Source organism: Gorilla gorilla, chromosome 13 (assembly GCF_029281585.2).
Source record: "Gorilla gorilla gorilla isolate KB3781 chromosome 13, NHGRI_mGorGor1-v2.1_pri, whole genome shotgun sequence".
In the NCBI taxonomy this organism is placed as follows: Eukaryota; Metazoa; Chordata; class Mammalia; order Primates; family Hominidae; genus Gorilla; species Gorilla gorilla.
The window spans coordinates 117732693-117745010 of record NC_073237.2 but is presented as its reverse complement, the minus strand read 5'-3'; the positions used below and the strand labels follow the sequence as shown (position 1 = coordinate 117745010).

The 12318-nt window shown below is 38.9% G+C and overlaps 1 long non-coding RNA gene across 2 annotated transcripts; it reads right to left on the bottom strand.

The window, feature by feature from the left end:
- Positions 1 to 1443: 1443 nt before the first annotated feature.
- Positions 1444 to 12316, bottom strand: LOC129524782 (uncharacterized). Of its 2 annotated transcripts, none has more exons than NR_187190.2 (3): positions 12217 to 12316; positions 7435 to 7529; positions 1444 to 4823 (listed from the first exon to the last, which is right to left on the bottom strand). It is a non-coding gene; the product is annotated as an uncharacterized lncRNA (long non-coding RNA). The 2 variants fall into 2 exon arrangements; NR_187189.2 differs by having other exon boundaries at positions 11939 to 12250.
- Between the last annotated feature and the right edge of the window lie 2 nt (positions 12317 to 12318).

Below are 12318 nucleotides of genomic sequence, written 5' to 3'. Positions count from 1 at the left end.
CACCTATTTGTAATAATAAAAAGAATATACAATGACTGTGTAATATACAATTACTTTTAATAACCACTAACATTTATGAAGCACTCACTCTGTACCAGCCACTGTGCTGAGCACTTTACATGAATTATTTCACTTAGTCTTTCATTTTATAGATGAGAAAAATGACATTAAAGAAGTTAGATAACTTGCCTAAGGTCACAGATTTAGGAAATGGTGGAACAAGAATACTAACACAGGGAATTAGGCCGCAAAGACTGTGCACTTAACCATTACTCTGTACTGCCTTCCTGTGTGACTTTGACCAAATAAGTTGATCTCTTTGAACCTTAGTTCCCTCAATTTAGAAGAGGGCTGAGAACTATAATGCAGACTTTTTGCAAAGATTAAAGGAGATAATTATATAAAGCTATTAATATGATTACTGGCATCTAGTAGACCAGGCAGTCTATTATTTTATAGACATGGTAGCCATTATTTTATAGTAGCTAATATTTCACTCATTCACCTCTTCTCTATAAACAGAGAATAGTCAATACAAAGAAAGGTAAAACATGAATGTAGCTTGTAAAGGTAACTTGTCATGGCTTATGGGAATTTAGTACTGTAAAACGATAGGTAACACAAATACAATAATCAAACCTTACATTACAATGCTTGCATTACTTAATGGCCAATATTGAACTGACCATTGCTGACTTCTCAAAACAGGTTTTTTTTTGTTTTGGTTTGGTTTGTTTTTTTTTGAATTGGAGTCTCATTCTGTCACCCAGGCTAGAGTGCAGTGGCATGCTCTCAGCTACCTGCAACCTCTGCCTCCCGGATTCAAGCGATTCTCCTGCCTCAGCCTTTCGAGTAGCTGGGATTACAGGCACATGCCACCATGCCTGGCTAATTTTTCGTATATTTAGTAGAGATGAGTTTTCACCATGTTGGCCAGGCTGGTCTCCAACTCCTCACCTCAAGTGATCCGCCCACATTGGCCTCCCAAAGTGCTGGGATTACAGGCGTGAGCCACTGCACCCAGCCAAAATAGGTTTTTAAAATAAAGATACAGTGTACAAATAGCACCCATAAAACACCCAATAATACAGTAACTGGACCCAGTAGCTCCACAGCTATTATGCTGAAGACCCAAGAAAAAATATTTCAAGGGTAGTAGGAGGATATTTTATGGTCAGCTGGTCCCAAATGACATACTAGGATCAATTCATTAAATATGAAGCTATTTGTTATGTATCTTTTATTTGTTTAACTTCCTTCTTTCTTTTGCTTCCTAATGGTATATATGTTTACAAGAAGCTTTTTTGTCTGGCAGGATCATCAGTGTTATATTCTAAGTCTCATTCTTAAAAATCAATTTAAAGTTATGTAAAAAGGATGCCTGATGTGAATTCATTCAAGAGTGAAACAGATTGAAGTCTGAGTGGCTTACTGATAGCATGCTTTTTAAAAAAATCAACTTTATTTTTTAGAGCAGTTTTAAGTTCACAGCAAAATAGAGCAGAAAGTGCAGAGAATTTCCTTTTTGACTTTTGCTCCCTCACACACACATACATACACATACACACACACACACACACACACACACACAGCCTCCCCACAATTAACACCTCCTGCCTTTGTTACAATCAACTAGCCTATATTGACATTTTATTATCATCCAAAGTCCATGGTTTACATTAGAGTTCACTTTTGGTGTTGTACATTCTATGGGTTTTGACAAACACATAAGGACATTCATTCACCATTATAGTACCATATAGAATAGTTTCACTGCCCTAAAAATTCCCTACATTCTTCACAGTTTTTCCTCCCTCCCTCCAATCTCTCACAACCATTGACCTTTCTACTGTCTCCATAGTTTTGTCTTTTCCAGAATGTCATATGGTTGAAGTCATATAGTATATAGCTTTTTCAGATTGGCTCATTTCACTTAGCAATGTGCATTTAAGATTTCTCTATGTCTTTTCATAGCTTGATGGCTTCTTTTTCTTTTCCTTTTTTCTTTTTTTTTTTTTTTTTTGAGACAGGGTCTCACTCTGTGCTCAGGCTGGAATGCAGTGGCACAAACATGGCTCACTGCAGCCTCTCCTTTCCGGGCTCAAGCAATCCTCCTCTCTCAGTCCCCCCAAGTAGCTGGGACTACAGGCACATGCCACCACATTTGGCTAATTTTTGTATTTTTTGTAGAGACAGGTTTTTGCCATGTTGGCCAGGGTGGTCTCGAACTCTTGGGCACAAGTGATCCATCCACCTCGGCCTCCCAAACTGCTCGGATTATAGGCGTGAGCCACTGTACCCAGCCGATAGCTTATTTCTTTTTAGCACTGAAAAATATTCCATTGTCTGGATGTACTACAGTTTATTTATCCATTCACCTACTAAGAGACAATTTGGTTGCCTCCAATTTTTGACAATTATGAATAAAGCTGCTATAAACATCTGCATGCAGGTTTTATGGGGACATAACTTTTCAACTCATCTGAGTAAATACCAAGGCACATGATTACTGGATTGTATGGCAAAAGTGTGTTTAGTTTTTTTAAGAAATTGACAAACTATTTTCAACAGTGGCTGGGTGTTTAGTTTTTTAAGAAATTATCAAACTGTTTTCTACATGGCTGGGGTTTGGGTCATACTCCTGAAAGATACAATTGCAAATGCTGTAATATCAAATGTTGAAATCCCAAAAGATCAAAATCCCTAAAGTCTAAAATCCCAAAAATCCTGATCCTGATAGACCAAAATCACAATATAATTCTGGAAAGATAATTAAAAAACAATTTTTTAAAGAGATTTACTTACATTTGTAAAGGAGGTTTGTTTGAGAAACATAAAAACACAACCGAACACTTCATAGGCATTTGAGATTATGGCATTTGGGATTTTGTCTTTCGGATTATGATTGGCACTGTGTAACGGCTCTACCATTATGCATTCCCACCAGCAATGAATGAAGAGTTCTTGCTGCACCAGCATTTGGCATTTGATGTTGTTAATGTTTTGCATTTGAGCCATTCTAATACGTATGTAGTGGTATCTCGTTTTAATTTGCAATTTGCTAATGGCATACAATGTCGACAATTTCATATGCTTATTTGCTATCTGTATGTCTTCTTTGGTGAGTTTTTAGAGTACTTTGGACACCAGTCCTTTATCAAATGTACTTTGCAAATGTTTTCTCCCAGTCTGTGGCTTGTCATTTCATTCTCTTGACAGTGCTTTCACAGATTAAACGTTTTTAATTTAATGAAGTACAACTTATCAATTATTTCTTTCATGGATCATGCCTTTGGTGTTGGATCTAAAATATTCACCTCAAACCCAAGGTCATCTAGATTTTCTTCTATGTTATCTTCTAGGAGTTTCATAGTTCAGCATTTTCCATTTCAGTCTATAATCCATTTTGAGCTGATTTTTGTGAAGTTTTAAGATCTGTGTCTAGATTCATCTTTTTGCATGTGAACATCCCCTTGTTCAGCACCATTTGTTGAAAACTTATCTTTTCTCCATTGTATTCCCTTTGCTCTTTTTTAAAAAAAATCAGTTGATAGTATTTGTATGGGTCTATACCTGTGCTCTCTATTCTGTTCCATTGATCTATTTTTCTATTATTTTGCAAATACCATACTGTCCTTATTACTGTAGCTTTATAGTAAGTCTTGAAGTCGGGTAGTGACAGTCCTCCAACTTTGTGCTTCTTCAATATTATGTTTGCTATACTAGGTCTTTTGCCTGTCCTTATAAACTTAAGAATCTGTTAATAGGCCAGGCACAGTGGCTCACGCCTGTAATCCCAGCACTTTGGGAGGCCGAGGCGGGGGGATCACGAGGTCAGGAGATTGAGACCATCCTGGTGAACAGGGTGAAACCCCATCTCTACTATAAATACAAAAAATTAGCCGGGCGTGGTGGCGGGCGCCTGTAGTCCCAGCTACTCGGGAAGCTGAGGCAGGAGAATGGCGTGAACCTGGGAGGCGGACCTTGCAGTGAGCCGAGATCGCCCCACTGCACTCCAGCCTGGGCAACACAGCGAGACTCCGTTTCAGGAAAAAAAAAAAAAAAAGATTCTGTTAATATCCAGGAAATTATTTTCTGGGATTTTGGTTTGGTCTGCCTTGGATCTATACATCAAGTTGGGAAGAAGTGATGTCTTGGTAATATTGAGTCTTCCTATCCATAAACATGGAATCTCTCTCCTTTTATTTAGCTTTTTATATCTTCATCAGAGTTTTATAACTTCCCTCATAAAGGTCTTACATATTTTTGTTAGTTTTATGCCTAAGTATTTAAGTTGGGGGTATTATTGTAAATGGGATTTTGGTTTTAATTTCAAATCTCATTTGTTTGTTGCTGGCATATAGAAAAGCAATTAACTTTTGTATATCAACCTATTTTTGCCACCTTGTTATCATTGCTTATTAGCTCCAGGAGGGTTTTTTTTGGTCAATTCTTTCAGATTTTCTACATAGATAATCATGTCATCTGCAAACAAAGGCAGTTCTATTTTCTTCTTCTCAATCTGTATACTTTTTACTTCGTTTTCTTGTCTTATTGCTAGGATTTCCAATAAATATGATGTTGAAAAGGGTTGGTCAAAGGAGACGTCCTTGCCTTGCTCCTGATCTTAGTGGGAAAGCTTCAATTTCTTACCATTAAGTACAATGTTAGCTGAAAGATTTTTGCATATGTTCTTTATCAAGTTGAGTAAGTTCCCCTCTATTACTAGTTTGCTGAGAGTTCTGATCATGAATGAGAGCTGGTTTTTGTCAGATGCTTTTTCTGCATCTATTGATATGATCATGTGATTTTTCTTCTTTAGCCTGTTGATATGACAGATTACATTAATTGATTTTCAAATGGTGAACCAGATTTGCATTATTAGAATAAACTGCACTTGGTTATAATGCATAATTATCTTTATACATCATTGGATTGGATTTGCTAATATTTTGTTGAGGACTTTTGCATCTATGTTCATGAGACATATTTGTCTGTAGTTTTCTTTTTTTCTAATGTCTCTGTCTGATTTTGGTATTAGATATTAGAGTAATTATGGCCTCATAAAATGAGTTAGGAAATGTTTCCTCTGCTTCTGTCTTCTGAAAGATTATAGAGCATTGGTACAATATTTTTCTTAAATATTTGGTAGGATTTGCCAATGAGCCCATCTGGGCTTGGTGCTTTCTGTTCTAGAAATTATCATTATTAATGCAATTATTTAATATATATAAGCCTATTTAGATTGTCCATTATACAATATTTTGATAAGTCCAATATGTTCATTCCACTCCCATTGTTAAGCTCTTTGAGCAGCTTTATAGTTACCTTTTAAGTTTAGGCTATGCCTTTTAATCCACTGTCATTTTTCACCATCACTGCCTGCACTGTTACTACTTACATTTACCCAAAAGTGTCAAGCTCTGACACACTCTTATGAATTTACAAGGACTTTTCTGTATTCCTGAAGCATCCTATTGTAAGCCATGTTTATCCTACTAAACTCATGTTTCCCTGGAAGTCTTTCCTGATGTCTCCAAGCAGTCAAGCTGCCCCATTCAACTTGTACAAGAGAAAAACAAAAATTATGTTTTAAAACTACAAAGAGGAAAGTCCAAACTTTTAAACAGTTATTTAAATTTTTCAATTTCATTCAAGATATACAATGAAATAAACTATAATATGCTGATTTGGTTGTGGATTAAGTCCTGTCATTTATAAATTTACTATCTAAGATGGACAGACACATTCTGACACAGCACATCAACAATGATAAAATACTGAACAAAAAGATAACATTTCAATATAAGACAAGGATTAAAATGTACTAAAATTGAAGGGAAACTTCAGTACCCAATTAGGTATATGCTTACATGTGTTCATATCTAAAAAGTGCATCAGGACAAGTTTGTGTCTTTTTGTCTCTTTTTATTTATTCTGAATAATTAGGAATTCAAATTCAGGAATTACACAGTGTATGTAGGGCAAACAATATCTCCATCACTGACTTGTACCTGACCAAGATCTGTGAAATTTTGGGTAAATGACTAAACTCAGTCTCAGTCTCCTTATGGTATAAAAGTACATCGTAACTGGTGGTGACAGTAAATGATGGTAACGATATTTCTTGAATTATTAAAAGTAATGTCTTATATAGACCGCTCTTTCCTCCCACATATGGTATTTGAAACAATCTTTTTTTTGTTTGTTTACTATGAATCCATAGTGCTCTGTGAGTAAGAACCTAACTGTTAAATAGAGGACCCCTTCTTCAACACAGTTTCCCCTTTATTCATTTTTAAAACTTTAACAAAAGTAGTAGAATATGGTGAACACTAGATGGAGCATCATTCCAAGTAGAATAATCCTTCCTAACCAAGAACTTTTTAGTATAGCTTAAAATTAAATTATGTCTTGTATATTTCAAAATAGCGAAAAGAGAATAATTCAAATGTTTCTAACATAAATAAAAAACAAACAAGGTGACAGATATCCCAATTACACTGATTTGACCTTTACAAATTATACAAATGTATTTAATAATCACATGTGCCCTGAAAATGTATACCTCTATTATATGTCAATTAAAAAGTAAAACTTTCAAAATAATAAGTCATACCTAGAAAAGTAATCACTCATAATTACAGGTCACTGGACACATTTTGCAAGTAAACATAAATGGCTTTGGATATCTCAGGGATGTGGATAGGAAAACACAGACAACACAAAGATGTGGATACACAGTAATCATATGTGATGTTATGGGCTGTGTTCCCCCAAAATTCACATGTTGAAGTCCTAACACCATATATCTCAGCATGTGACTATCTTGGGATAAAGGATCTTTAAAGAGGTAATTAAGTTAAAATGAAGTCATTAGGATGGACTCTAATTGAATATGACTGGTATCCTTCTAAGAAGAAGAAATTTGGACACAGACACACAAACGAAAAACAATGTGAAGACACAGGAAGAAGACATTTATCTACAAGTCAAAGACAGAGGCCTGGAACAGATCCTTCCTTCATGGTCCTTAGGAGAAACCAACCCTGCTAACATCTTGATCTTGGATTTCTAGCCTCTAGAAGTGTAAAAAAAAAAAAAAAAAAAAATTTAATTCCTGTTGTTTAAGCTATCCAGCCTGTCATATTTTGTTATGGAAACCCTAGCAAGCTAATGCATATGGAAAGGAATACTAGAATGTGAGATCCACAAGGACAGGAATTTTGGTCTTTTTTGGTCCCTGATGTGGCCCAAACACCTGGAACAATGCCTGGCACATAGTTGGTATGCAATAAATATTTGCTAAGTGAGCTAATAAAAAAGCAGATTAATAAGATTCTTTTCATAGATAACTCCAATAAATAGCACTAATATTACAGTAATGCTTTTTATTTTCATAAGTCCTGAGGATCCGGACTCCCGGTATCTTACCTAGTGCTGTGGTGTAATTAGTCTGCTGCCACAGCCCAAGTGTATAAAATCCTCTGGTGAATCTCTTGTGATGATTCAAATCCTGGAGTAATTTCCTGAAAAAGAGAAGAGATAAGAAGACAAAAACCTTGTTGTAATGCAATAAGTGTGAATTAATGCATATTAAAAAAAAAAAACAGATCAAATTTGTTAGTCCCATCCTAGAGAAAATGTCACAGACAGATGTAATTTGATGGTATTGCTGTTCTCTCAAGGTATTTAGTTAGCTGACTTCCATAAAAGCATCGAAAACATCCTGGATTAGCAATTTAAAGGAAAAAAAAAGACTTTTCTGTTGCTCTTATTAAAGCACTGCTGTGGACACAGGAAAAAGGCTAATTAAATTTCCTTCTGACTTATTCAATTACAGATTCATGGTGCATATCTGTCTTTAACCTGATCTCCAAGTCTTAATGTTATCACTATCACCATCAATCAATACTTAATTTGGTACCTTGAATATGCTAGGCAAATAACAGCAAAATAAAACATAAAGGAAATATGGAACGGCCAGGCGTGGTGGCTCACGCCTGTAATCCCAGCACTTTGGGAGGCCAAGGCAGGTGGATCACGAGGTCAGGAGATCGAGACCATCCTGGCTAACACAGTGAAACCCCGTCTCTACTAAAAATACAAAAAATTAGCCAGGCGTGGTGGCAGGTGCCTGTAGTCCCAGCTACATGGGAGGCTGAGGCAGGAGAATTGCTTGAACCCAGGAGGCAGAGGTTGCAGTGAGTCGAGATCGTGCCATTGCACTCCAGCCTGGGTGACAGAGCAACATTCCATCTAAAAAATAAAAAATAAAAATAAAAAATAAAGGAAATATGGAACATCTACTCTGATTTTCAAACTATATATAAGTATCCTTCAAATAACAACTAGAGGAAAAATTCACCAAAATTGTAATAGCAGTTTTGTTAGAGGTGATAAGAAATTCTCTCTTCGAAGTACTCACAATTTTATATGTCTCCATTTAAAAAGCATAATGTTTTTTATTTATTTATTTTATTTTATTTTTTGAGATGGAGTCTCACTCTGTTGCCTAAGCTGGAGTGCAGTGGCATGATCTCCGCTCACTGCAACCTCCGCCTCCCGGGTTCAAGCAATTCTCCTGCCTCAGCCTCCCAAGTAGCTGGGATTACAAGCATGCGCCACCATGCCCAGCTAATTTTTTGTATTTTCAGTAGAGACAGGGTTTTACCATGTTGCCCAGGCTGGTCTCAAACTCCTGACCTCAAGTGATCTGCCTACCTCGGCCTCCCAAAGTTCTGGGATACAGGCATGAGCCACTGCGCCTGGCCATAATGTTCTTTAAAAAAAATCATTCTAACTTCTAATCATTACTGGGAGAAAATTTAAGATTAAAAATCCTCCAAAAGGAGAAAGGGATGTACTAATATTTGTTTTTTTCTAATCTTAACAGTGAGAAATTGATTTTTAAAGTACATTTAATCAATACATTTATAACAGAATATGCACGAGAAAGCTAGAATACACCAATTTCATGGGCAAGTGAGAGTAAGCATACTTAAATAAAAAATTGGAAACTCTATTCTAAAAGCAGTTTAAAAATCAAGTCAAAGCTTGTTCTTAGTTTAGGGCCAGGAATTAGTTTTAGAACTGATGCAATCTCAAACCAGAGCCAAGAAGTGTTTACCAAAGTCTTTGCCCCAAAGGGAGACACTTCTAACTCTCCAGAAGGGACACTACACTGTTAAGATTGTCTTGAGACTTGGGCTTAGGTAACTGATAGGGGTACACATATTAAATTCATTTTGAAATACCATTTTCCTTTCCAACAAAAATGAAACCTAAATCCTTTTTCACAATATGCAATTTGTAATCAAGGCCTCCTCTACTGAAGGGTTTAATTAGTTTCTTGTGTATTTGCTCCTCTTTCCTGGGAATGACAGGATAAACGGGAAGTTTATGTCTCCAGGGCTTATTCATTACAGAATGGAAAAATGAAGCTATGGACTTTCTCAAGGATGATTTAGAGAGAAGGGATCATTAAATTACTGTACTCCCCTCCTTATCTTCTCCAGAAGGCTAACAAAGTGACTGCACAAGCTGCACTCCATCCCAGGAATACAAACAGTTCTTGGCCAGTATTTGACTAAAAGTCAACTGCAAGCTCTGAGTCAGGTTTTGATCACACACTGGAGCCTGTTCCTGGAAGCAAAGATCATCTTAATGCCTCTCTTAACACCTGTTGTGTCTGCTCCAGTTTCCGTCCTGATAGTCACAAAGCTCCAGAGCTGTAAAATCAGAGAGAAAGTCTACCATTTCATATGACCTAAGCGCCACAAGGTGTTGGGTAGTACACAGCCAAATATTGAGCACATTAAAATAGAAGAAAAAAGTGCTCCTCCTGAGGGAGATCTTTGTGGTAATGGAATAGTTCTGTATCAATTACTGTGGTTATATCAATCTACACATGTTAAAATGGCACAGAACTATAAATACATTTTGTGCCACTGTCAATTTCCTGGTTTTGATACTCAAGTAAGACATAACTATTGGGGGAAACTGGGTAAAGGGGACATGTGACCTCTCTGTACTGTTGTTGCAAATTCCTGTGAATCTGTACTTATTTCAAAATCGAATGTTTTTATAAGTGCACCTTGTGTACATTAACATACTTTGAACATTGTGCAGTAGAACAAGTCTAATGCAAACATAGCCTACTTTCCAAATGTGAGGTCTTCAGCCACAACCCAAGAGAAGGCCTGAGGTTGGGAATGCCCTTGCACATGCTTTTCCCTCTACCTGGGATACCCTTTCCCACCTCCTGCACCGCTTATTCCCCTTCCCCAGGCTGGCTCCTTCTCATTTCTCAGGCGACATCTCAAAGCCCCTTCCTTACAGAGGTGTTCCCCTGTCCTAACCTTTGCTGTTCTCTGAATATTCCACTCCTTTCACAGCTCCCTTCACCATGTGTAATGATTGAGTTGCTTGTTTGTGGCCCATCTCCCCACTAGAGTATAAGGTAAACTCCACGAGGCCCTTAGCACACTCCCTGCCACATAGAAGATGCTCCAAGAAGATTTTGTTTGAATAAATGAACCCACCGACTGAATGGACTCCCTTGCGGCCAAGGGGACTCCAGAAAACTTTAAAACTGAGTTCCCAGCCAATGACAGGACAGAAGGTCAGACACGCCTCATTATAACTTCATCGTATTGGAGTTTAGACACAACAGCTGACCAGCATTAACGTTAAAACACAGATCATAAGACTGACAGAACAGACTCTTTGTGACAATAAGATACCAAATTATAAACAAATTATACCTAAGGTCATACCAGGCAAAGGTTAAGGCACACATCCCTTCACTTAGAGAATAAACTGTGTTCTAACTGCCACAAGGTTTTTCTCTTTCTCTAGCAGCTTAACAAGCACTGGCCTCGAGATAAGCAATATTAAAACAATTTGCAGCTCCACCAGATGTGGCCTAATGGAACCCCTATTCCACCAGCCATCACTACAGCTTTAATTGGACAAGAGGCTGATTTCAGTAACTTTCTCCTCATAGGAAAACTACCGACCATGGACTGGCTCTGACTAGTTTACACAGACTGCATACTTGCACACCTTCCTGTCCTGAAAAGACCTTTTGACGCATGGGGTCTAACTGTAATACATGTATTATTATTATTTTTTAGAGTCCATCAGGCTGGAGTGCAGTGATCTGATCATACATCACTGCAGCCTCCACCTCTTGGGCTCAAGTGATCCTCCCGCCCCAGCCTCCTGACTAGTTGGGACCCCAAGCACACACCACCCCACCTGGCTATTTTTTTTTACTTTTTGTAGAGATGGGGACGTCACCATGCAGGCGAGGCATTTAACATTTAAATGGTAACTCTTCACTCCAAAATGAACATGGGTTGTATGTTACATGCATGTTTGCTCAATGGGCATGCGTCAGGACCACCCTCATGAATATTCATAGCTCCTCCTGCCACCTGCTGAATATGCATGTCTACTCAAGCTGTTCAGCATAAAGCCGCTACTCCAACCCCTCCTCCGACGAAATGCCTGTCTCTGGTCCTGGCCATTCTCCAGCCTGCGGAATGGCCACCTTGCAGGCTGTAACCCCTTACAAGAAATAAAGTCTCCTCTCCTGTTTTTTGTTTTTTGTTTTGTTTTTTTGAGACGGAGTCTCGCTCTGTCGCCCAGGCCATCTCGGCTCACTGCAACCTCCGCCTCCCAAGTTCAAGCGATTCTCCTGCCTCAGCCTCCCAAGTAGCTGGGTTTACAGGAGCGCGCCACACGCCCGGCTAATTTTTGTATTCTTAGCAGAGACGGGGTTTCACCATGTTGGCCAGGCTGGTCTCGAACTTCTGACCTCAGGTGATCTACCAGCCTCGGCCTTCCAACGTGCTGGGATTACAGGCGTGAGCCACCGCGCCCGGCCTCCTCTCCTTTTCCAAATTTATACATTTTGATTTTCTTAACACACCTCACTCGAGTTCGTTCACTTCGGCTGCGGCGTGATCTGCCGGCCCTCTCAGCTCAGGCTGACCTCAGTGCCCTCACTTCGGCCACTTCTGTGCCCCTCAGTCTTCTCCCCTCAACTCGGACCTCACGCCCTCATGACAGGGCGCCATTTTCTTCCCTCTAACTCCTCAGCCCAGAGGAGGCGCCTTGGTCCGGTACCTCTGCCCTGCAAGGCGACTTTTCCTCACTTGCACTTTTGCCTCGGGTCATCCTCTGCGGCTACCTCCCCACTATCCTCACCCTCTGCTCCACGTCCCGTGCCTTCCGCCCTCCCTTCCGGTGCAGGGCCCCGGCCTCAAACCCACAGCCTGGGGGGCCCTCGCCCCTCAGGCCACGCCCCTC